The 25,397-nt window shown below is 35.5% G+C and overlaps 20 non-coding genes across 20 annotated transcripts; all 20 read left to right on the top strand.

Moving 5' to 3' along the window:
• The first annotated feature begins 911 nt into the window (after window positions 1-911).
• trnat-ugu (transfer RNA threonine (anticodon UGU)) lies at window positions 912-984 on the top strand. The gene has a single exon. It is a non-coding gene; the product is annotated as a tRNA-Thr (tRNA).
• Window positions 985-2,114: 1,130 nt separating this feature from the next.
• trnat-ugu (transfer RNA threonine (anticodon UGU)) lies at window positions 2,115-2,187 on the top strand. Its single transcript has one exon. It is a non-coding gene; the product is annotated as a tRNA-Thr (tRNA).
• Window positions 2,188-3,315: 1,128 nt separating this feature from the next.
• On the top strand, window positions 3,316-3,388 carry trnat-ugu (transfer RNA threonine (anticodon UGU)). The gene has a single exon. It is a non-coding gene; the product is annotated as a tRNA-Thr (tRNA).
• Window positions 3,389-5,718: 2,330 nt separating this feature from the next.
• Window positions 5,719-5,791, top strand: trnat-ugu (transfer RNA threonine (anticodon UGU)). Its single transcript has one exon. It is a non-coding gene; the product is annotated as a tRNA-Thr (tRNA).
• A 1,130-nt stretch (window positions 5,792-6,921) lies between these two features.
• On the top strand, window positions 6,922-6,995 carry trnat-ugu (transfer RNA threonine (anticodon UGU)). The gene has a single exon. It is a non-coding gene; the product is annotated as a tRNA-Thr (tRNA).
• Window positions 6,996-8,123: 1,128 nt separating this feature from the next.
• Window positions 8,124-8,196, top strand: trnat-ugu (transfer RNA threonine (anticodon UGU)). The gene has a single exon. It is a non-coding gene; the product is annotated as a tRNA-Thr (tRNA).
• A 1,129-nt stretch (window positions 8,197-9,325) lies between these two features.
• On the top strand, window positions 9,326-9,398 carry trnat-ugu (transfer RNA threonine (anticodon UGU)). Its single transcript has one exon. It is a non-coding gene; the product is annotated as a tRNA-Thr (tRNA).
• A 1,130-nt stretch (window positions 9,399-10,528) lies between these two features.
• Window positions 10,529-10,601, top strand: trnat-ugu (transfer RNA threonine (anticodon UGU)). The gene has a single exon. It is a non-coding gene; the product is annotated as a tRNA-Thr (tRNA).
• Window positions 10,602-11,728: 1,127 nt separating this feature from the next.
• On the top strand, window positions 11,729-11,801 carry trnat-ugu (transfer RNA threonine (anticodon UGU)). The gene has a single exon. It is a non-coding gene; the product is annotated as a tRNA-Thr (tRNA).
• A 1,129-nt stretch (window positions 11,802-12,930) lies between these two features.
• Window positions 12,931-13,003, top strand: trnat-ugu (transfer RNA threonine (anticodon UGU)). Its single transcript has one exon. It is a non-coding gene; the product is annotated as a tRNA-Thr (tRNA).
• A 1,128-nt stretch (window positions 13,004-14,131) lies between these two features.
• On the top strand, window positions 14,132-14,204 carry trnat-ugu (transfer RNA threonine (anticodon UGU)). Its single transcript has one exon. It is a non-coding gene; the product is annotated as a tRNA-Thr (tRNA).
• A 1,128-nt stretch (window positions 14,205-15,332) lies between these two features.
• trnat-ugu (transfer RNA threonine (anticodon UGU)) lies at window positions 15,333-15,405 on the top strand. The gene has a single exon. It is a non-coding gene; the product is annotated as a tRNA-Thr (tRNA).
• A 1,128-nt stretch (window positions 15,406-16,533) lies between these two features.
• trnat-ugu (transfer RNA threonine (anticodon UGU)) lies at window positions 16,534-16,606 on the top strand. Its single transcript has one exon. It is a non-coding gene; the product is annotated as a tRNA-Thr (tRNA).
• A 1,127-nt stretch (window positions 16,607-17,733) lies between these two features.
• trnat-ugu (transfer RNA threonine (anticodon UGU)) lies at window positions 17,734-17,806 on the top strand. The gene has a single exon. It is a non-coding gene; the product is annotated as a tRNA-Thr (tRNA).
• Window positions 17,807-18,933: 1,127 nt separating this feature from the next.
• trnat-ugu (transfer RNA threonine (anticodon UGU)) lies at window positions 18,934-19,006 on the top strand. Its single transcript has one exon. It is a non-coding gene; the product is annotated as a tRNA-Thr (tRNA).
• Window positions 19,007-20,134: 1,128 nt separating this feature from the next.
• On the top strand, window positions 20,135-20,207 carry trnat-ugu (transfer RNA threonine (anticodon UGU)). The gene has a single exon. It is a non-coding gene; the product is annotated as a tRNA-Thr (tRNA).
• Window positions 20,208-21,330: 1,123 nt separating this feature from the next.
• Window positions 21,331-21,403, top strand: trnat-ugu (transfer RNA threonine (anticodon UGU)). Its single transcript has one exon. It is a non-coding gene; the product is annotated as a tRNA-Thr (tRNA).
• Window positions 21,404-22,524: 1,121 nt separating this feature from the next.
• trnat-ugu (transfer RNA threonine (anticodon UGU)) lies at window positions 22,525-22,597 on the top strand. The gene has a single exon. It is a non-coding gene; the product is annotated as a tRNA-Thr (tRNA).
• A 1,124-nt stretch (window positions 22,598-23,721) lies between these two features.
• trnat-ugu (transfer RNA threonine (anticodon UGU)) lies at window positions 23,722-23,794 on the top strand. Its single transcript has one exon. It is a non-coding gene; the product is annotated as a tRNA-Thr (tRNA).
• A 1,128-nt stretch (window positions 23,795-24,922) lies between these two features.
• On the top strand, window positions 24,923-24,995 carry trnat-ugu (transfer RNA threonine (anticodon UGU)). The gene has a single exon. It is a non-coding gene; the product is annotated as a tRNA-Thr (tRNA).
• The last annotated feature ends 402 nt before the right edge of the window (window positions 24,996-25,397 follow it).

Here is a 25,397-nt window from a genome sequence, read left to right as displayed (position 1 = left end):
TGTCCTGGGCCGCCCATCATGATTAAAAAAGGGCTGAAACTAGAGACAGGAGTAGCAGAGGTCATGTAAACCAGCCATGCATGTTGAAAGAATAACAACGTTAACCTGAACTTTTCCTTATATTAACTGTAAGATAAAAGTTGTATTTAAATCCAAACTGGTTTTCCAGCAGATTAGTTACAATGACCCATGTACAAGAATAGACCTTTTCCCTTTATTGATATTGCAACCTCTCACTTTCGGTTATTTGAAAATGAAATAATCTCCAGAATATCACTGTTTTTAAACAAGCCATAGAACACTGGTTGCAATTTCAGTTTAATCCACCAGAAAATAATGAAGAAATAGGCCAATTACAACAAATATTATGGCTAAAGTCAAATATGCTAATTATTTAAAAAATGACATTATTTGGGGATTTTTTATTTTTATTTTTTACAAATTGTATAATAATTGTTGAATGATATCACAAAGACCACTTGTGGAGTTATGTCAAACGTGCAGCTAACAAAAAGTAAATGGGATGGTTTTCAGAAATTGGTGGAAGTGGTTGAGGGTAGCTGAAGGGTGGGAATAAAAATGTAAAAAAATATATGAGTAATATAAAATATACTGTGTTTGTAATATGTTTATAGAATGTATAAAGCTAGAAGTAGAAGCCTAAGTATTGTTGTCCATTAATTTTCTCCAATTAGGGGAGGGGTGGTAGGGTTATGGGAACATAATAAAATGTTTGTAAAAAAATATATATGGGGGATTGGAAAGGATGCAGACAATTACATTGAAAGAACCCACAATCAATCTGCATTATTAAAGTTGATCTACCCCTAAAAATAACAAATAAATGGTCATGAAGGAGAGGAGACAAGGAAAGGAGGAGATGAGACTATTAAAGAAGGTTTCCTAAGAATGGCTCCATAGCTCAGTGGTTAGAGCACTGGTCTTGTAAACCAGGGGTCGTGAGTTCAATTCTCACTGGAGCCTTGTTTATGACTCCACCACCCTCTGTGACATTGATCTGAAACTTTACACTGAAATTCACAGGGTGGGAGATTCCATTTCTCTTGCTCTATACAGCAGAAAGTTCTAAATGTGACAACAAACTGACAGTATCACCCTGCAAAAAGAATTCTCTGCATTACAACTACTGTAAGAGACATTGCCAAACAAACTGAGGATACGATTCCACGTTTGCCGATTCTGTCCTGGGCCGCCCATCATGATTAAAAAAGGTCTGAAACTAGAGACAGGAGTAGCAGAGGTCATGTAAACCAGCGATGCATGTTGAAAGAATAACAACGTTAACTAGAACTTTTCCTTATATTAACTGTAAGATAAAAGTTGTATTTAAATCCAAACTGGTTTTCCAGCAGATTAGTTACAATGACCCATGTACAAGAATAGACCTTTTCCCTTTATTGATATTGCAACCTCTCACTTTCGGTTATTTGAAAATGAAATAATCTCCAGAATATCACTGTTTTTAAACAAGCCATAGAACACTGGTTGCAATTTCAGTTTAATACACCAGAAAATAATGAAGAAATAGGCCAATTACAACAAATATTATGGCTAAAGTCAAATATGCTAATTATTTAAAAAATGACATTATTTGGGGATTTTTTATTTTTTATTTTTACAAATTGTATAATAATTGTTGAATGATATCACAAAGACCACTTGTGGAGTTATGTCACACGTGCAGCTAACAGAAAGTAAACGGGATGGTTTTCAGAGATTGGTGGAAGTGGTTGAGGGTAGCTGAAGGGTGGGAATAAAAATGTAAAAAAATATATGAGTAATATAAAATATACTGTGTTCATAATATGTTTATAGAATGTATAAAGCTAGAAGTAGAAGCCTAAGTATTGTTGTCCATTAATTTTCTCCAATTAGGGGAGGGGTAGTAGGGTTATGGGAACATAATAAAATGTTTGTAAAAAAATATATATATGGGGGATTGGAAAGGATGCAGACAATTACATTGAAAGAACCCACAATCAATCTGCAATATTAAAGTTGATCTACCCCTAAAAATAACAAATAAATGGTCATGAAGGAGAGGAGACAAGGAAAGGAGGAGAGGAGACTATTAAAGAAGGATTCTTATGAATGGCTCCATAGTTCAGTGGTTAGAGCACTGGTCTTGTAAACCAGGGGTCGTGAGTTCAATTCTCACTGGGGCCTTGTTTATGACTCCACCACCCTCTGTGACATTCATCTGAAACTTTACACTGAAATGCACAGGTTGGGAGATTCCATTTATCTTGCTCTATACAGCAGAAAGTTCTAAATGTGACAACAAACTGACAGTATCACCCTGCAAAAATAATTCTCTGCATTACAACTACTGTAAGAGACATTGCCAAACAAACTGAGGATACGATTCCACGTTTGCCGATTCTGTCCTGGGCCGCCCATCATGATTAAAAAAGGGCTGAAACTAGAGACAGGAGTAGCAGAGGTCATGTAAACCAGCGATGCATGTTGAAAGAATAACAACGTAAACTAGAACTTTTCCTTATATTAACTGTAAGATAAAAGTTGTATTTAAATCCAAACTGGTTTTCCAGCAGATTAGTTACAATGACCCATGTACAAGAATAGACCTTTTCCCTATATTGATATTGCAACCTCTCACTTTCGGTTATTTGAAAATGAAATAATCTCCACAATATCACTGTTTTTAAACAAGCCATAGAACGCTGGTTGCAATTTCAGTTTAATACACCAGAAAATAATGAAGAAATAGGCCAATTACAACAAATATTATGGCTAAAGTCAAATATGCTAATTATTTAACAAATGACATTATTTGGGGATTTAAATTTTTTTTTTTTTACAAATTGTATAATAATTGTTGAATGATATCACAAAGACCACTTGTGGAGTTATGTCAAACGTGCAGCTAACAAAAAGTAAACAGGATGGTTTTCAGAGATTGGTGGAAGTGGTTGAGGGTAGCTGAAGGGTGGGAATAAAAATGTAAAAAAATATATGAGTAATATAAAATATACTGTGTTCGTAATATGTTTATAGAATGTATAAAGCTAGAAGTAGAAGCCTAAGTATTGTTGTCCACTAATTTTCTCCAATTAGGGGAGGGGTGGTAGGGTTATGGGAACATAATAAAATGTTTGTAAAAAAATATATATGGGGGATTGGAAAGGATGCAGACAATTACATTGAAAGAACCCACAATCAATCTGCAATATTAAAGTTGATCTACCCCTAAAAATAACAAATAAATGGTCATGAAGGAGAGGAGACAAGGAAAGGAGGAGAGGAGACTATTAAAGAAGGATTCTTATGAATGGCTCCATAGCTCAGTGGTTAGAGCACTGGTCTTGTAAACCAGGGGTCGTGAGTTCAATTCTCACTGGGTCCTTGATTATGACTCCACCACCCTCTGTGACATTCATCTGAAACTTTACACTGAAATTCAAAGGGTGGGAGATTCCATTTCTCTTGCTCTATACAGCAGAAAGTTCTAAATGTGACAACAAACTGACAGTATCACCCTGCAAAAATAATTCTCTGCATTACAACTACTGTAAGAGACATTGCCAAACAAACTGAGGATACGATTCCACGTTTGCCGATTCTGTCCTGGGCCGCCCATCATGATTAAAAAAGGGCTGAAACTAGAGACAGGAGTAGCAGAGGTCATGTAAACCAGCGATGCATGTTGAAAGAATAACAACGTTAACTAGAACTTTTCCTTATATTAACTGTAAGATAAAAGTTGTATTTAAATCCAAACTGGTTTTCCAGCAGATTAGTTACAATGACCCATGTACAAGAATAGACCTTTTCCCTTTATTGATATTGCAACCTCTCACTTTCGGTTATTTGAAAATGAAATAATCTCCAGAATATCACTGTTTTTAAACAAGCCATAGAACACTGGTTGCAATTTCAGTTTAATACACCAGAAAATAATGAAGAAATAGGCCAATTACAACAAATATTATGGCTAAAGTCAAATATGCTAATTATTTAAAAAATGACATTATTTGGGGATTTTTTATTTTTTATTTTTACAAATTGTATAATAATTGTTGAATGATATCACAAAGACCACTTGTGGAGTTATGTCAAACGTGCAGCTAACAAAAAGTAAACGGGATGGTTTTCAGAGATTGGTGGAAGTGGTTGAGGGTAGCTGAAGGGTGGGAATAAAAATTTAAAAAAATATATGAGTAATATAAAATATACTGTGTTTGTAATATGTTTATAGAATGTATAAAGCTAGAAGTAGAAGCCTAAGTATTGTTGTCCATTAATTTTCTCCAATTAGGGGAGGGGTGGTAGGGTTATGGGAACATAATAAAATGTTTGTAAAAAAAATATATGGGGGATTGGAAAGGATGCAGACAATTACATTGAAAGAACCCACAATCAATCTGCAATATTAAAGTTGATCTACCCCTAAAAATAACAAATAAATGGTCATGAAGGAGAGGAGACAAGGAAAGGAGGAGAGGAGACTATTAAAGAAGAATTCATAAGAATGCCTCCAATGCTCAGTGGTTAGAGCACTGGTCTTGTAAACAAGGGGTCGTGAGTTCAATTCTCACTGGGGCCTTGATTATGACTCCACCACCCTCTGTGACATTCATCTGAAACTTTACACTGTAATGCACAGTGTTGGAGATTCCATTTCTCTTGCTCTATACAGCAGAAAGTTCTAAATGTGACAACAAACTGACAGTATCACCCTGCAAAAATAATTCTCTGCATTACAGCTACTGTAAGAGACATTGCCAAACAAACTGACGATACGATTCCACGTTTGCCGATTCTGTCCTGTGCCGCCCATCATGATTAAAAAAGGTCTGAAACTAGAGACAGGAGTAGCAGAGGTCATGTAAACCAGCGATGCATGTTGAAAGAATAACAACGTTAACTAGAACTTTTCCTTATATTAACTGTAAGATAAAAGTTGTATTTAAATCCAAACTGGTTTTCCAGCAGATTAGTTACAATCACCCATGTACAAGAATTGACCTTTTCCCTTTATTGATATTGCAACCTCTCACTTTCAGTTATTTGAAAATAAAATAATCTCCACAATATCACTGTTTTTAAACAAGCCATAGAACGCTGGTTGCAATTTCAGTTCAATACACCAGAAAATAATGAAGAAATAGGCCAATTACAACAAATATTATGGCTAAAGTCAAATATGCTAATTATTTAAAAAATGACATTATTTGGGGAATTTTTTTATTTTTTATTTTTACAAATTGTATAATAATTGTTGAATGATATCACAAAGACCACTTGTGGAGTTATGTCAAACGTGCAGCTAACAAAAAGTAAACGGGATGGTTTTCAGAGATTGGTGGAAGTGGTTGAGGGTAGCTGAAGGGTGGGAATAAAAATGTAAAAAAATATATGAGTAATATAAAATATACTGTGTTTGTAATATGTTTATAGAATGTATAAAGCTAGAAGTAGAAGCCTAAGTATTGTTGTCCATTAATTTTCTCCAATTAGGGGAGGGGTGGTAGGGTTATGGGAACATAATAAAATGTTTGTAAAAAAATATATATGGGGGATTGGAAAGGATGCAGACAATTACATTGAAAGAACCCACAATCAATCTGCAATATTAAAGTTGATCTACCCCTAAAAATAACAAATAAATGGTCATGAAGGAGAGGAGACAAGGAAAGGAGGAGAGGAGACTATTAAAGAAGGATTCCTAAGAATGGCTCCATAGCTCAGTGGTTAGAGCACTGGTCTTGTAAACCAGGGGTCGTGAGTTCAATTCTCACTGGGGCCTTGATTATGACTCCACCACCCTCTGTGACATTCATCTGAAACTTTACACTGTAATGCACAGGGTGGGAGATTCCATTTCTCTTGCTCTATACAGCAGAAAGTTCTAAATGTGACAACAAACTGACAGTATCACCCTGCAAAAATAATTCTCTGCATTACAACTACTGTAAGAGACATTGCCAAACAAACTGAGGATACGATTCCACGTTTGCCGATTCTGTCCTGGGCCGCCCATCATGATTAAAAAAGGGCTGAAACTAGAGACAGGAGTAGCAGAGGTCATGTAAACCAGCCATGAATGTTGAAAGAATAACAACGTTAACCTAGAACTTTTCCTTATATTAACTGTAAGATAAAAGTTGTATTTAAATCCAAACTGGTTTTCCAGCAGATTAGTTACAATGACCCATGTACAAGAATAGACCTTTTCCCTTTATTGATATTGCAACCTCTCACTTTCGGTTATTTGAAAATGAAATAATCTCCAGAATATCACTGTTTTTAAACAAGCCATAGAACACTGGTTGAAATTTCAGTTTAATCCACCAGAAAATAATGAAGAAATAGGCCAATTACAACAAATATTATGGCTAAAGTCAAATATGCTAATTATTTTAAAAATGACATTATTTGGGGATTTTTTATTTTTTATTTTTACAAATTGTATAATAATTGTTGAATGATATCACAAAGACCACTTGTGGAGTTATGTCACACGTGCAGCTAACAGAAAGTAAACGGGATGGTTTTCAGAGATTGGTGGAAATGGTTGAGGGTAGCTGAAGGGTGGGCATAAAAATGTAAAAAAATATATGAGTAATATAAAATATACTGTGTTCATAATATGTTTATAGAATGTATAAAGCTAGAAGTAGAAGCCTAAGTATTGTTGTCCATTCATTTTCTCGAATTAGGGGAGGGGTGGTAGGGTTATGGGAACATAATAAAATGTTTGTAAAAAAAATATATATGGGGGATTGGAAAGGATGCAGACAATTACATTGAAAGAACCCACAATCAATCTGCAATATTAAAGTTGATCTACCCCTAAAAATAACAAATAGATGGTCATGAAGGAGAGGAGACAAGGAAAGGAGGAGAGGAAACTATTAAAGAAGAATTCCTTAGAATGGCTCCATAGCTCAGTGGTTAGAGCACTGGTCTTGTAAACCAGGGGTCGTGAGTTCAAATCCTCACTGGGGCCTTGATTATGACTCCACCACCCTCTGTGACATTCATCTGAAACTTTACACTGTAATGCACAGGTTGGGAGATTCCATTTATCTTGCTCTATACAGCAGAAAGTTCTAAATGTGACAACAAACTGTCAGTATCACCCTGCAAAAATAATTATCTGCATTACAACTACTGTAAGAGACATTGCCAAACAAACTGAGGATACGATTCCACGTTTGCCGATTCTGTCCTGGGCCGCCCATCATGATTAAAAAAGGGCTGAAACTAGAGACAGGAGTAGCAGAGGTCATGTAAACCAGCCATGCATGTTGAAAGAATAACAACGTTAACCTGAACTTTTCCTTATATTAACTGTAAGATAAAAGTTGTATTTAAATCCAAACTGGTTTTCCAGCAGATTAGTTACAATGACCCATGTACAAGAATAGACCTTTTCCCTTTATTGATATTGCAACCTCTCACTTTCGGTTATTTGAAAATGAAATAATCTCCAGAATATCACTGTTTTTAAACAAGCCATAGAACACTGGTTGCAATTTCAGTTTAATCCACCAGAAAATAATGAAGAAATAGGCCAATTACAACAAATATTATGGCTAAAGTCAAATATGCTAATTATTTAAAAAATGACATTATTTGGGGATTTTTTATTTTTATTTTTTACAAATTGTATAATAATTGTTGAATGATATCACAAAGACCACTTGTGGAGTTATGTCAAACGTGCAGCTAACAAAAAGTAAACGGGATGGTTTTCAGAGATTGGTGGAAGTGGTTGAGGGTAGCTGAAGGGTGGGAATAAAAATGTAAAAAAATATATGAGTAATATAAAATATACTGTGTTTGTAATATGTTTATAGAATGTATAAAGCTAGAAGTAGAAGCCTAAGTATTGTTGTCCATTAATTTTCTCCAATTAGGGGAGGGGTGGTAGGGTTATGGGAACATAATAAAATGTTTGTAAAAAAATATATATGGGGGATTGGAAAGGATGCAGACAATTACATTGAAAGAACCCACAATCAATCTGCAATATTAAAGTTGATCTACCCCTAAAAATAACAAATAAATGGTCATGAAGGAGAGGAGACAAGGAAAGGAGGAGAGGAGACTATTAAAGAAGGTTTCCTAAGAATGGCTCCATAGCTCAGTGGTTAGAGCACTGGTCTTGTAAACCAGTGGTCGTGAGTTCAATTCTCACTGGGGCCTTGATTATGACTCCACCACCCTCTGTGACATTCATCTGAAACTTTACACTGTAATGCACAGGCTGGGAGATTCCATTTCTCTTGCTCTATACAGCAGAAAGTTCTAAATGTGACAACAAACTGACAGTATCACCCTACAAAAATAATTCTCTGCATTACAACTACTGTAAGAGACATTGCCAAACAAACTGAGGATACGATTCCACGTTTGCCGATTCTGTCCTGGGCCGCCCATCATGATTAAAAAAGGGCTGAAACTAGAGACAGGAGTAGCAGAGGTCATGTAAACCAGCCATGAATGTTGAAAGAATAACAACGTTAACCTGAACTTTTCCTTATATTAACTGTAAGATAAAAGTTGTATTTAAATCCAAACTGGTTTTCCAGCAGATTAGTTACAATGACCCATGTACAAGAATAGACCTTTTCCCTTTATTGATATTGCAACCTCTCACTTTCGGTTATTTGAAAATGAAATAATCTCCAGAATATCACTGTTTTTAAACAAGCCATAGAACACTGGTTGCAATTTCAGTTTAATACACCAGAAAATAATGAAGAAATAGGCCAATTACAACAAATATTATGGCTAAAGTCAAATATGCTAATTATTTAAAAAATGACATTATTTGGGGATTTTTTATTTTTTATTTTTACAAATTGTATAATAATTGTTGAATGATATCACAAAGACCACTTGTGGAGTTATGTCACACGTGCAGCTAACAGAAAGTAAACGGGATGGTTTTCAGAGATTGGTGGAAGTGGTTGAGGGTAGCTGAAGGGTGGGAATAAAAATGTAAAAAAATATATGAGTAATATAAAATATACTGTGTTCATAATATGTTTATAGAATGTATAAAGCTAGAAGTAGAAGCCTAAGTATTGTTGTCCATTAATTTTCTCCAATTAGGGGAGGGGTGGTAGGGTTATGGGAACATAATAAAATGTTTGTAAAAAAAATATATATGGGGGATTGGAAAGGATGCAGACAATTACATTGAAAGAACCCACAATCAATCTGCAATATTAAAGTTGATCTACCCCTAAAAATAACAAATAAATGGTCATGAAGGAGAGGAGACAAGGAAAGGAGGAGAGGAAACTATTAAAGAAGGATTCCTAAGAATGGCTCCATAGCTCAGTGGTTAGAGCACTGGTCTTGTAAACCAGGGGTCGTGAGTTCAATTCTCACTGGGGCCTTGATTATGACTCCACCACCCTCTGTGACATTCATCTGAAACTTTACACTGTAATGCACAGGGTGGGAGATTCCATTTCTCTTGCTCTATACAGCAGAAAGTTCTAAATGTGACAACAAACTGACAGTATCACCCTGCAAAAATAATTCTCTGCATTACAACTACTGTAAGAGACATTGCCAAACAAACTGAGGATACGATTCCACGTTTGCCGATTCTGTCCTGGGCCGCCCATCATGATTAAAAAAGGGCTGAAACTAGAGACAGGAGTAGCAGAGGTCATGTAAACCAGCCATGCATGTTGAAAGAATAACAACGTTAACCTGAACTTTTCCTTATATTAACTGTAAGATAAAAGTTGTATTTAAATCCAAACTGGTTTTCCAGCAGATTAGTTACAATGACCCATGTACAAGAATAGACCTTTTCCCTTTATTGATATTGCAACCTCTCACTTTCGGTTATTTGAAAATGAAATAATCTCCAGAATATCACTGTTTTTAAACAAGCCATAGAACACTGGTTGCAATTTCAGTTTAATCCACCAGAAAATAATGAAGAAATAGGCCAATTACAACAAATATTATGGCTAAAGTCAAATATGCTAATTATTTAAAAAATGACATTATTTGGGGATTTTTTATTTTTATTTTTTACAAATTGTATAATAATTGTTGAATGATATCACAAAGACCACTTGTGGAGTTATGTCAAACGTGCAGCTAACAAAAAGTAAACGGGATGGTTTTCAGAGATTGGTGGAAGTGGTTGAGGGTAGCTGAAGGGTGGGAATAAAAATGTAAAAAAATATATGAGTAATATAAAATATACTGTGTTTGTAATATGTTTATAGAATGTATAAAGCTAGAAGTAGAAGCCTAAGTATTGTTGTCCATTAATTTTCTCCAATTAGGGGAGGGGTGGTAGGGTTATGGGAACATAATAAAATGTTTGTAAAAAAATATATATATGGGGGATTGGAAAGGATGCAGACAATTACATTGAAAGAACCCACAATCAATCTGCAATATTAAAGTTGATCTACCCCTAAAAATAACAAATAAATGGTCATGAAGGAGAGGAGACAAGGAAAGGAGGAGAGGAGACTATTAAAGAAGGTTTCCTAAGAATGGCTCCATAGCTCAGTGGTTAGAGCACTGGTCTTGTAAACCAGGGGTCGTGAGTTCAATTCTCACTGGAGCCTTGTTTATGACTCCACCACCCTCTGTGACATTGATCTGAAACTTTACACTGAAATTCACAGGGTGGGAGATTCCATTTCTCTTGCTCTATACAGCAGAAAGTTCTAAATGTGACAACAAACTGACAGTATCACCCTGCAAAAATAATTCTCTGCATTACAACTACTGTAAGAGACATTGCCAAACAAACTGAGGATACGATTCCACGTTTGCCGATTCTGTCCTGGGCCGCCCATCATGATTAAAAAAGGGCTGAAACTAGAGACAGGAGTAGCAGAGGTCATGTAAACCAGCCATGCATGTTGAAAGAATAACAACGTTAACCTGAACTTTTCCTTATATTAACTGTAAGATAAAAGTTGTATTTAAATCCAAACTGGTTTTCCAGCAGATTAGTTACAATGACCCATGTACAAGAATAGACCTTTTCCCTTTATTGATATTGCAACCTCTCACTTTCGGTTATTTGAAAATGAAATAATCTCCAGAATATCACTGTTTTTAAACAAGCCATAGAACACTGGTTGCAATTTCAGTTTAATCCACCAGAAAATAATGAAGAAATAGGCCAATTACAACAAATATTATGGCTAAAGTCAAATATGCTAATTATTTAAAAAATGACATTATTTGGGGATTTTTTATTTTTTTTTTTACAAATTGTATAATAATTGTTGAATGATATCACAAAGACCACTTGTGGAGTTATGTCAAACGTGCAGCTAACAAAAAGTAAACGGGATGGTTTTCAGAGATTGGTGGAAGTGGTTGAGGGTAGCTGAAGGGTGGGAATAAAAATGTAAAAAAATATATGAGTAATATAAAATATACTGTGTTCGTAATATGTTTATAGAATGTATAAAGCTAGAAGTAGAAGCCTAAGTATTGTTGTCCATTAATTTTCTCCAATTAGGGGAGGGGTGGTAGGGTTATGGGAACATAATAAAATGTTTGTAAAAAAATATATATGGGGGATTGGAAAGGATGCAGACAATTACATTGAAAGAACCCACAATCAATCTGCAATATTAAAGTTGATCTACCCCTAAAAATAACAAATAAATGGTCATGAAGGAGAGGAGACAAGGAAAGGAGGAGAGGAGACTATTAAAGAAGGATTCCTAAGAATGGCTCCATAGCTCAGTGGTTAGAGCACTGGTCTTGTAAACCAGGGGTCGTGAGTTCAATTCTCACTGGGGCCTTGTTTATGACTCCACCACCCTCTGTGACATTCATCTGAAACTTTACACTGAAATTCACAGGGTGGGAGATTCCATTTCTCTTGCTCTATACAGCAGAAAGTTCTAAATGTGACAACAAACTGACAGTATCACCCTGCAAAAATAATTCTCTGCATTACAACTACTGTAAGAGACATTGCCAAACAAACTGAGGATACGATTCCACGTTTGCCGATTCTGTCCTGGGCCGCCCATCATGATTAAAAAAGGGCTGAAACTAGAGACAGGAGTAGCAGAGGTCATGTAAACCAGCCATGCATGTTGAAAGAATAACAACGTTAACCTGAACTTTTCCTTATATTAACTGTAAGATAAAAGTTGTATTTAAATCCAAACTGGTTTTCCAGCAGATTAGTTACAATGACCCATGTACAAGAATAGACCTTTTCCCTTTATTGATATTGCAACCTCTCACTTTCGGTTATTTGAAAATGAAATAATCTCCAGAATATCACTGTTTTTAAACAAGCCATAGAACACTGGTTGCAATTTCAGTTTAATACACCAGAAAATAATGAAGAAATAGGCCAATTACAACAAATATTATGGCTAAAGTCAAATATGCTAATTATTTAAAAAATGACATTATTTGGGGATTTTTTATTTTTTATTTTTTACAAATTGTATAATAATTGTTGAATGATATCACAAAGACCACCTGTGGAGTTATGTCAAACGTGCAGCTAACAAAAAGTAAACGGGATGGTTTTCAGAGATTGGTGGAAGTGGTTGAGGGTAGCTGAAGGGTGGGAATAAAAATGTAAAAAAATATATGAGTAATATAAAATATACTGTGTTTGTAATATGTTTATAGAATGTATAAAGCTAGAAGTAGAAGCCTAAGTATTGTTGTCCATTAATTTTCTCCAATTAGGGGAGGGGTGGTAGGGTTATGGGAACATAATAAAATGTTTGTAAAAAAATATATATGGGGGATTGGAAAGGATGCAGACAATTACATTGAAAGAACCCACAATCAATCTGCATTATTAAAGTTGATCTACCCCTAAAAATAACAAATAAATGGTCATGAAGGAGAGGAGACAAGGAAAGGAGGAGAGGAGACTATTAAAGAAGGTTTCCTAAGAATGGCTCCATAGCTCAGTGGTTAGAGCACTGGTCTTGTAAACCAGGTGTCGTGAGTTCAATTCTCACTGGGGCCTTCATTATGACTCCACCACCCTCTGTGACATTCATCTGAAACTTTACACTGAAATGCACAGGGTGGGAGATTCCATTTCTCTTGCTCTATACAGCAGAAAGTTCTAAATGTGACAACAAACTGACAGTATCACCCTGCAAAAATAATTCTCTGCATTACAACTACTGTAAGAGACATTGCCAAACAAACTGAGGATACGATTCCACGTTTGCCGATTCTGTCCTGGGCCGCCCATCATGATTAAAAAAGGGCTGAAACTAGAGACAGGAGTAGCAGAGGTCATGTAAACCAGCCATGCATGTTGAAAGAATAACAACGTTAACCTGAACTTTTCCTTATATTAACTGTAAGATAAAAGTTGTATTTAAATCCAAACTGGTTTTCCAGCAGATTAGTTACAATGACCCATGTACAAGAATAGACCTTTTCCCTTTATTGATATTGCAACCTCTCACTTTCGGTTATTTGAAAATGAAATAATCTCCAGAATATCACTGTTTTTAAACAAGCCATAGAACACTGGTTGCAATTTCAGTTTAATCCACCAGAAAATAATGAAGAAATAGGCCAATTACAACAAATATTATGGCTAAAGTCAAATATGCTAATTATTTAAAAAATGACATTATTTGGGGATTTTTTATTTTTTATTTTTACAAATTGTATAATAATTGTTGAATGATATCACAAAGACCACTTGTGGAGTTATGTCACACGTGCAGCTAACAGAAAGTAAACGGGATGGTTTTCAGAGATTGGTGGAAGTGGTTGAGGGTAGCTGAAGGGTGGGAATAAAAATGTAAAAAAATATATGAGTAATATAAAATATACTGTGTTCGTAATATGTTTATAGAATGTATAAAGCTAGAAGTAGAAGCCTAAGTATTGTTGTCCATTAATTTTCTCCAATTAGGGGAGGGGTGGTAGGGTTATGGGAACATAATAAAATGTTTGTAAAAAAATATATATGGGGGATTGGAAAGGATGCAGACAATTACATTGAAAGAACCCACAATCAATCTGCAATATTAAAGTTGATCTACCCCTAAAAATAACAAATAAATGGTCATGAAGGAGAGGAGACAAGGAAAGGAGGAGAGGAGACTATTAAAGAAGGATTCCTAAGAATGGCTCCATAGCTCAGTGGTTAGAGCACTGGTCTTGTAAACCAGGGGTCGTGAGTTCAATTCTCACTGGGGCCTTGATTATGACTCCACCACCCTCTGTGACATTCATCTGAAACTTTACACTGAAATGCACAGGGTGGGAGATTCCATTTCTCTTGCTCTATACAGCAGAAAGTTCTAAATGTGACAACAAACTGACAGTATCACCCTGCAAAAATAATTCTCTGCATTACAACTACTGTAAGAGACATTGCCAAACAAACTGAGGATACGATTCCACGTTTGCCGATTCTGTCCTGGGCCGCCCATCATGATTAAAAAAGGGCTGAAACTAGAGACAGGAGTAGCAGAGGTCATGTAAACCAGCCATGCATGTTGAAAGAATAACAACGTTAACCTAGAACTTTTCCTTATATTAACTGTAAGATAAAAGTTGTATTTAAATCCAAACTGGTTTTCCAGCAGATTAGTTACAATGACCCATGTACAAGAATAGACCTTTTCCCTTTATTGATATTGCAACCTCTCACTTTCGGTTATTTGAAAATGAAATAATCTCCAGAATATCACTGTTTTTAAACAAGCCATAGAACACTGGTTGCAATTTCAGTTTAATCCACCAGAAAATAATGAAGAAATAGGCCAATTACAACAAATATTATGGCTAAAGTCAAATATGCTAATTATTTAAAAAATGACATTATTTGGGGATTTTTTATTTTTTTTTTTACAAATTGTATAATAATTGTTGAATGATATCACAAAGACCACTTGTGGAGTTATGTCAAACGTGCAGCTAACAAAAAGTAAACGGGATGGTTTTCAGAGATTGGTGGAAGTGGTTGAGGGTAGCTGAAGGGTGGGAATAAAAATGTAAAAAAATATATGAGTAATATAAAATATACTGTGTTCGTAATATGTTTATAGAATGTATAAAGCTAGAAGTAGAAGCCTAAGTATTGTTGTCCATTAATTTTCTCCAATTAGGGGAGGGGTGGTAGGGTTATGGGAACATAATAAAATGTTTGTAAAAAAATATATATGGGGGATTGGAAAGGATGCAGACAATTACATTGAAAGAACCCACAATCAATCTGCAATATTAAAGTTGATCTACCCCTAAAAATAACAAATAAATGGTCATGAAGGAGAGGAGACAAGGAAAGGAGGAGAGGAGACTATTAAAGAAGGATTCCTAAGAATGGCTCCATAGCTCAGTGGTTAGAGCACTGGTCTTGTAAACCAGGGGTCGTGAGTTCAATTCTCACTGGGGCCTTGATTATGACTCCACCACCCTCTGTGACATTCATCTGAAACTTTACACTGTAATGCACAGGGTGGGAGATTCCATTTCTCTTGCTCTATACAGCAGAAAGTTCTAAATGTGACAACAAACTGACAGTATCACCCTGCAAAAATAATTCTCTGCATTACAACTACTGTAAGAGACATTGCCAAACAAACTGAGGATACGATTCCACGTTTGCCGATTCTGTCCTGGGCCGCCCATCATGATTAAAAAAGGGCTGAAACTAGAGACAGGAGTAGCAGAGGTCATGTAAACCAGCCATGCATGTTGAAAGAATAACAACGTTAACCTGAACTTTTCCTTATATTAACTGTAAGATAAAAGTTGTATTTAAATCCAAACTGGTTTTCCAGCAGATTAGTTACAATGACCCATGTACAAGAATAGACCTTTTCCCTTTATTGATATTGCAACCTCTCACTTTCGGTTATTTGAAAATGAAATAATCTCCAGAATATCACTGTTTTTAAACAAGCCATAGAACACTGGTTGCAATTTCAGTTTAATCCACCAGAAAATAATGAAGAAATAGGCCAATTACAACAAATATTATGGCTAAAGTCAAATATGCTAATTATTTAAAAAATGACATTATTTGGGGATTTTTTTATTTTTATTTTTACAAATTGTATAATAATTGTTGAATGATATCACAAAGACCACTTGTGGAGTTATGTCAAACGTGCAGCTAACAAAAAGTAAACGGGATGGTTTTCAGAGATTGGTGGAAGTGGTTGAGGGTAGCTGAAGGGTGGGAATAAAAATGTAAAAAAATATATGAGTAATATAAAATATACTGTGTTCGTAATATGTTTATAGAATGTATAAAGCTAGAAGTAGAAGCCTAAGTATTGTTGTCCATTAATTTTCTCCAATTAGGGGAGGGGTGGTAGGGTTATGGGAACATAATAAAATGTTTGTAAAAAAATATATATGGGGGATTGGAAAGGATGCAGACAATTACATTGAAAGAACCCACAATCAATCTGCAATATTAAAGTTGATCTACCCCTAAAAATAACAAATAAATGGTCATGAAGGAGAGGAGACAAGGAAAGGAGGAGAGGAGACTATTAAAGAAGGATTCCTAAGAATGGCTCCATAGCTCAGTGGTTAGAGCACTGGTCTTGTAAACCAGGGGTCGTGAGTTCAATTCTCACTGGGGCCTTGATTATGACTCCACCACCCTCTGTGACATTCATCTGAAACTTTACACTGTAATGCACAGGGTGGGAGATTCCATTTCTCTTGCTCTATACAGCAGAAAGTTCTAAATGTGACAACAAACTGACAGTATCACCCTGCAAAAATAATTCTCTGCATTACAACTACTGTAAGAGACATTGCCAAACAAACTGAGGATACGATTCCACGTTTGCCGATTCTGTCCTGGGCCGCCCATCATGATTAAAAAAGGGCTGAAACTAGAGACAGGAGTAGCAGAGGTCATGTAAACCAGCCATGCATGTTGAAAGAATAACAACGTTAACCTGAACTTTTCCTTATATTAACTGTAAGATAAAAGTTGTATTTAAATCCAAACTGGTTTTCCAGCAGATTAGTTACAATGACCCATGTACAAGAATAGACCTTTTCCCTTTATTGATATTGCAACCTCTCACTTTCGGTTATTTGAAAATGAAATAATCTCCAGAATATCACTGTTTTTAAACAAGCCATAGAACACTGGTTGCAATTTCAGTTTAATCCACCAGAAAATAATGAAGAAATAGGCCAATTACAACAAATATTATGGCTAAAGTCAAATATGCTAATTATTTAAAAAATGACATTATTTGGGGATTTTTTATTTTTTTTTTTACAAATTGTATAATAATTGTTGAATGATATCACAAAGACCACTTGTGGAGTTATGTCAAACGTGCAGCTAACAAAAAGTAAACGGGATGGTTTTCAGAGATTGGTGGAAGTGGTTGAGGGTAGCTGAAGGGTGGGAATAAAAATGTAAAAAAATATATGACTAATGTAAAATATACTGTGTTCGTAATATGTTTATAGAATGTATAAAGCTAGAAGTAGAAGCCTAAGTATTGTTGTCCATTAATTTTCTCCAATTAGGGGAGGGGTGGTAGGGTTATGGGAACATAATAAAATGTTTGTAAAAAAATATATATGGGGGATTGGAAAGGATGCAGACAATTACATTGAAAGAACCCACAATCAATCTGCAATATTAAAGTTGATCTACCCCTAAAAATAACAAATAAATGGTCATGAAGGAGAGGAGACAAGGAAAGGAGGAGAGGAGACTATTAAAGAAGGATTCCTAAGAATGGCTCCATAGCTCAGTGGTTAGAGCACTGGTCTTGTAAACCAGGGGTCGTGAGTTCAATTCTCACTGGGGCCTTGATTATGACTCCACCACCCTCTGTGACATTCATCTGAAACTTTACACTGAAATGCACAGGGTGGGAGATTCCATTTCTCTTGCTCTATACAGCAGAAAGTTCTAAATGTGACAACAAACTGACAGTATCACCCTGCAAAAATAATTCTCTGCATTACAACTACTGTAAGAGACATTGCCAAACAAACTGAGGATACGATTCCACGTTTGCCGATTCTGTCCTGGGCCGCCCATCATGATTAAAAAAGGGCTGAAACTAGAGACAGGAGTAGCAGAGGTCATGTAAACCAGCCATGCATGTTGAAAGAATAACAACGTTAACCTGAACTTTTCCTTATATTAACTGTAAGATAAAAGTTGTATTTAAATCCAAACTGGTTTTCCAGCAGATTAGTTACAATGACCCATGTACAAGAATAGACCTTTTCCCTTTATTGATATTGCAACCTCTCACTTTCGGTTATTTGAAAATGAAATAATCTCCAGAATATCACTGTTTTTAAACAAGCCATAGAACACTGGTTGCAATTTCAGTTTAATCCACCAGAAAATAATGAAGAAATAGGCCAATTACAACAAATATTATGGCTAAAGTCAAATATGCTAATTATTTAAAAAATGACATTATTTGGGGATTTTTTATTTTTATTTTTACAAATTGTATAATAATTGTTGAATGATATCACAAAGACCACTTGTGGAGTTATGTCAAACGTGCAGCTAACAAAAAGTAAACGGGATGGTTTTCAGAGATTGGTGGAAGTGGTTGAGGGTAGCTGAAGGGTGGGAATAAAAATGTAAAAAAATATATGAGTAATATAAAATATACTGTGTTCGTAATATGTTTATAGAATGTATAAAGCTAGAAGTAGAAGCCTAAGTATTGTTGTCCATTAATTTTCTCCAATTAGGGGAGGGGTGGTAGGGTTATGGGAACATAATAAAATGTTTGTAAAAAAATATATATGGGGGATTGGAAAGGATGCAGACAATTACATTGAAAGAACCCACAATCAATCTGCAATATTAAAGTTGATCTACCCCTAAAAATAACAAATAAATGGTCATGAAGGAGAGGAGACAAGGAAAGGAGGAGAGGAGACTATTAAAGAAGGATTCCTAAGAATGGCTCCATAGCTCAGTGGTTAGAGCACTGGTCTTGTAAACCAGGGGTCGTGAGTTCAATTCTCACTGGGGCCTTGATTATGACTCCACCACCCTCTGTGACATTCATCTGAAACTTTACACTGAAATGCACAGGGTGGGAGATTCCATTTCTCTTGCTCTATACAGCAGAAAGTTCTAAATGTGACAACAAACTGACAGTATCACCCTGCAAAAATAATTCTCTGCATTACAACTACTGTAAGAGACATTGCCAAACAAACTGAGGATACGATTCCACGTTTGCCGATTCTGTCCTGGGCCGCCCATCATGATTAAAAAAGGGCTGAAACTAGAGACAGGAGTAGCAGAGGTCATGTAAACCAGCCATGCATGTTGAAAGAATAACAACGTTAACCTGAACTTTTCCTTATATTAACTGTAAGATAAAAGTTGTATTTAAATCCAAACTGGTTTTCCAGCAGATTAGTTACAATGACCCATGTACAAGAATAGACCTTTTCCCTTTATTGATATTGCAACCTCTCACTTTCGGTTATTTGAAAATGAAATAATCTCCAGAATATCACTGTTTTTAAACAAGCCATAGAACACTGGTTGCAATTTCAGTTTAATCCACCAGAAAATAATGAAGAAATAGGCCAATTACAACAAATATTATGGCTAAAGTCAAATATGCTAATTATTTAAAAAATGACATTATTTGGGGATTTTTTATTTTTTATTTTTACAAATTGTATAATAATTGTTGAATGATATCACAAAGACCACTTGTGGAGTTATGTCACACGTGCAGCTAACAGAAAGTAAACGGGATGGTTTTCAGAGATTGGTGGAAGTGGTTGAGGGTAGCTGAAGGGTGGGAATAAAAATGTAAAAAAATATATGAGTAATATAAAATATACTGTGTTCGTAATATGTTTATAGAATGTATAAAGCTAGAAGTAGAAGCCTAAGTATTGTTGTCCATTAATTTTCTCCAATTAGGGGAGGGGTGGTAGGGTTATGGGAACATAATAAAATGTTTGTAAAAAAATATATATGGGGGATTGGAAAGGATGCAGACAATTACATTGAAAGAACCCACAATCAATCTGCATTATTAAAGTTGATCTACCCCTAAAAATAACAAATAAATGGTCATGAAGGAGAGGAGACAAGGAAAGGAGGAGAGGAGACTATTAAAGAAGGATTCCTAAGAATGGCTCCATAGCTCAGTGGTTAGAGCACTGGTCTTGTAAACCAGGGGTCGTGAGTTCAATTCTCACTGGGGCCTTGATTATGACTCCACCACCCTCTGTGACATTCATCTGAAACTTTACACTGAAATGCACAGGGTGGGAGATTCCATTTCTCTTGCTCTATACAGCAGAAAGTTCTAAATGTGACAACAAACTGACAGTATCACCCTGCAAAAATAATTCTCTGCATTACAACTACTGTAAGAGACATTGCCAAACAAACTGAGGATACGATTCCACGTTTGCCGATTCTGTCCTGGGCCGCCCATCATGATTAAAAAAGGGCTGAAACTAGAGACAGGAGTAGCAGAGGTCATGTAAACCAGCCATGCATGTTGAAAGAATAACAACGTTAACCTAGAACTTTTCCTTATATTAACTGTAAGATAAAAGTTGTATTTAAATCCAAACTGGTTTTCCAGCAGATTAGTTACAATGACCCATGTACAAGAATAGACCTTTTCCCTTTATTGATATTGCAACCTCTCACTTTCGGTTATTTGAAAATGAAATAATCTCCAGAATATCACTGTTTTTAAACAAGCCATAGAACACTGGTTGCAATTTCAGTTTAATCCACCAGAAAATAATGAAGAAATAGGCCAATTACAACAAATATTATGGCTAAAGTCAAATATGCTAATTATTTAAAAAATGACATTATTTGGGGATTTTTTTATTTTTACAAATTGTATAATAATTGTTGAATGATATCACAAAGACCACTTGTGGAGTTATGTCAAACGTGCAGCTAACAAAAAGTAAACGGGATGGTTTTCAGAGATTGGTGGAAGTGGTTGAGGGTAGCTGAAGGGTGGGAATAAAAATTTAAAAAAATATATGAGTAATATAAAATATACTGTGTTCGTAATATGTTTATAGAATGTATAAAGCTAGAAGTAGAAGCCTAAGTATTGTTGTCCATTAATTTTCTCCAATTAGGGGAGGGGTGGTAGGGTTATGGGAACATAATAAAATGTTTGTAAAAAAATATATATGGGGGATTGGAAAGGATGCAGACAATTACATTGAAAGAACCCACAATCAATCTGCATTATTAAAGTTGATCTACCCCTAAAAATAACAAATAAATGGTCATGAAGGAGAGGAGACAAGGAAAGGAGGAGAGGAGACTATTAAAGAAGGTTTCCTAAGAATGGCTCCATAGCTCAGTGGTTAGAGCACTGGTCTTGTAAACCAGGGGTCGTGAGTTCAATTCTCACTGGGGCCTTGATTATGACTCCACCACCCTCTGTGACATTCATCTGAAACTTTACACTGAAATGCACAGGGTGGGAGATTCCATTTCTCTTGCTCTATACAGCAGAAAGTTCTAAATGTGACAACAAACTGACAGTATCACCCTGCAAAAATAATTCTCTGCATTACAACTACTGTAAGAGACATTGCCAAACAAACTGAGGATACGATTCCACGTTTGCCGATTCTGTCCTGGGCCGCCCATCATGATTAAAAAAGGGCTGAAACTAGAGACAGGAGTAGCAGAGGTCATGTAAACCAGCCATGCATGTTGAAAGAATAACAACGTTAACCTGAACTTTTCCTTATATTAACTGTAAGATAAAAGTTGTATTTAAATCCAAACTGGTTTTCCAGCAGATTAGTTACAATGACCCATGTACAAGAATAGACCTTTTCCCTTTATTGATATTGCAACCTCTCACTTTCGGTTATTTGAAAATGAAATAATCTCCAGAATATCACTGTTTTTAAACAAGCCATAGAACACTGGTTGCAATTTCAGTTTAATCCACCAGAAAATAATGAAGAAATAGGCCAATTACAACAAATATTATGGCTAAAGTCAAATATGCTAATTATTTAAAAAATGACATTATTTGGGGATTTTTTATTTTTACAAATTGTATAATAATTGTTGAATGATATCACAAAGACCACTTGTGGAGTTATGTCACACGTGCAGCTAACAGAAAGTAAACAGGATGGTTTTCAGAGATTGGTGGAAGTGGTTGAGGGTAGCTGAAGGGTGGGAATAAAAATGTAAAGAAATATATGACTAATGTAAAATATACTGTGTTCGTAATATGTTTATAGAATGTATAAAGCTAGAAGTAGAAGCCTAAGTATTGTTGTCCATTAATTTTCTCCAATTAGGGGAGGGGTGGTAGGGTTATGGGAACATAATAAAATGTTTGTAAAAAAATATATATGGGGGATTGGAAAGGATGCAGACAATTACATTGAAAGAACCCACAATCAATCTGCATTATTAAAGTTGATCTACCCCTAAAAATAACAAATAAATGGTCATGAAGGAGAGGAGACAAGGAAAGGAGGAGAGGAGACTATTAAAGAACGATTCCTAAGAATGGCTCCATAGCTCAGTGGTTAGAGCACTGGTCTTGTAAACCAGGTGTCGTGAGTTCAATTCTCACTGGGGCCTTCATTATGACTCCACCACCCTCTGTGACATTCATCTGAAACTTTACACTGAAATGCACAGGGTGGGAGATTCCATTTCTCTTGCTCTATACAGCAGAAAGTTCTAAATGTGACAACAAACTGACAGTATCACCCTGCAAAAATAATTCTCTGCATTACAACTACTGTAAGAGACATTGCCAAACAAACTGAGGATACGATTCCACGTTTGCCGATTCTGTCCTGGGCCGCCCATCATGATTAAAAAAGGGCTGAAACTAGAGACAGGAGTAGCAGAGGTCATGTAAACCAGCGATGCATGTTGAAAGAATAACAACGTTAACTAGAACTTCTCCTTATATTAACTGTAAGATAAAAGTTGTATTTAAATCCAAACTGGTTTTCCAGCAGATTAGTTACAATGACCCATGTACAAGAATAGACCTTTTCCCTTTATTGATATTGCAACCTCTCACTTTCGGTTATTTGAAAATGAAATAATCTCCAGAATATCACTGTTTTTAAACAAGCCATAGAACACTGGTTGCAATTTCAGTTTAATCCACCAGAAAATAATGAAGAAATAGGCCAATTACAACAAATATTATGGCTAAAGTCAAATATGCTAATTATTTAAAAAATGACATTATTTGGGGATTTTTTTTTATTTTTACAAATTGTATAATAATTGTTGAATGATATCACAAAGACCACTTGTGGAGTTATGTCAAACGTGCAGCTAACAAAAAGTAAACGGGATGGTTTTCAGAGATTGGTGGAAGTGGTTGAGGGTAGCTGAAGGGTGGGAATAAAAATGTAAAAAAATATATGAGTAATATAAAATATACTGTGTTCGTAATATGTTTATAGAATGTATAAAGCTAGAAGTAGAAGCCTAAGTATTGTTGTCCATTAATTTTCTCCAATTAGGGGAGGGGTGGTAGGGTTATGGGAACATAATAAAATGTTTGTAAAAAAATATATATGGGGGATTGGAAAGGATGCAGACAATTACATTGAAAGAACCCACAATCAATCTGCATTATTAAAGTTGATCTACCCCTAAAAATAACAAATAAATGGTCATGAAGGAGAGGAGACAAGGAAAGGAGGAGAGGAGACTATTAAAGATGGTTTCCTAAGAATGGCTCCATAGCTCAGTGGTTAGAGCACTGGTCTTGTAAACCAGGGGTCGTGAGTTCAATTCTCACTGGGGCTTTGATTATGACTCCACCACCCTCTGTGACATTCATCTGAAACTTTACACTGTAATGCACAGGGTGCGAGATTCCATTTCTCTTGCTCTATACAGCAGAAAGTTCTAAATGTGACAACAAACTGACAGTATCACCCTGCAAAAATAATTCTCTGCATTACAACTACTGTAAGAGACATTGCCAAACAAACTGAGGATACGATTCCACGTTTGCCGATTCTGTCCTGAGCCGCCCATCATGATTAAAAAAGGGCTGAAACTAGAGACAGGAGTAGCAGAGGTCATGTAAACCAGCCATGCATGTTGAAAGAATAACAACGTTAACCTGAACTTTTCCTTATATTAACTGTAAGATAAAAGTTGTATTTAAATCCAAACTGGTTTTCCAGCAGATTAGTTACAATGACCCATGTACAAGAATAGACCTTTTCCCTTTATTGATATTGCAACCTCTCACTTTCGGTTATTTGAAAATGAAATAATCTCCAGAATATCACTGTTTTTAAACAAGCCATAGAACACTGGTTGCAATTTCAGTTTAATACACCAGAAAATAATGAAGAAATAGGCCAATTACAACAAATATTATGGCTAAAGTCAAATATGCTAATTATTTAAAAAATGACATTATTTGGGGATTTTTTTATTTTTATTTTTACAAATTGTATAATAATTGTTGAATGATATCACAAAGACCACTTGTGGAGTTATGTCACACGTGCAGCTAACAGAAAGTAAATGGGATGGTTTTCAGAGATTGGTGGAAGTGGTTGAGGGTAGCTGAAGGGTGGGAATAAAAATGTAAAAATATATATGAGTAATATAAAATATACTGTGTTCATAATATGTTTATAGAATGTATAAAGCTAGAAGTAGAAGCCTAAGTATTGTTGTCCATTAATTTTCTCCAATTAGGGGAGGTGTGGTAGGGTTATGGGAACATAATAAAATGTTTGTAAAAAAATATATATGGGGGATTGGAAAGGATGCAGACAATTACATTGAAAGAACCCACAATAAATCTGCATTATTAAAGTTGATCTACCCCTAAAAATAACAAATAAATGGTCATGAAGGAGAGGAGACAAGGAAAGGAGGAGAGGAAACTATTAAAGAAGGTTTCCTAAGAATGGCTCTATAGCTCAGTGGTTAGAGCACTGGTCTTGTAAACCAGGGGTCGTGAGTTCAATTCTCACTGGGGCCTTGATTATGACTCCACCACCCTCTGTGACATTCATCTGAAACTTTACACTTTAATGCACAGGGTGGGAGATTCTCTTGCTCTATACAGCAGAAAGTTCTAAATGTGACAACAAACTGACAGTATCACCCTGCAAAAATAATTCTCTGCATTACAACTACTGTAAGAGACATTGCCAAACAAACTGACTAAACGATTCCACATTTGCCGATTCTGTCCTGGGCCGCCCATCATGATTAAAAAAGGGCTGAAACTAGAGACAGGAGTAGCAGAGGTCATGTAAACCAGCCATGCATGTTGAAAGAATAACAACGTTAACCTGAACTTTTCCTTATATTAACTGTAAGATAAAAGTTGTATTTAAATCCAAACTGGTTTTCCAGCAGATTAGTTACAATGACCCAT

The sequence above is a fragment of the Salvelinus alpinus genome, chromosome 4 (genome assembly GCF_045679555.1).
Source record: "Salvelinus alpinus chromosome 4, SLU_Salpinus.1, whole genome shotgun sequence".
Taxonomy (NCBI): Eukaryota; Metazoa; Chordata; class Actinopteri; order Salmoniformes; family Salmonidae; genus Salvelinus; species Salvelinus alpinus.
Note: the sequence above shows the minus strand (reverse complement) of the source record. Positions and strands in the feature narration are given on the sequence as shown.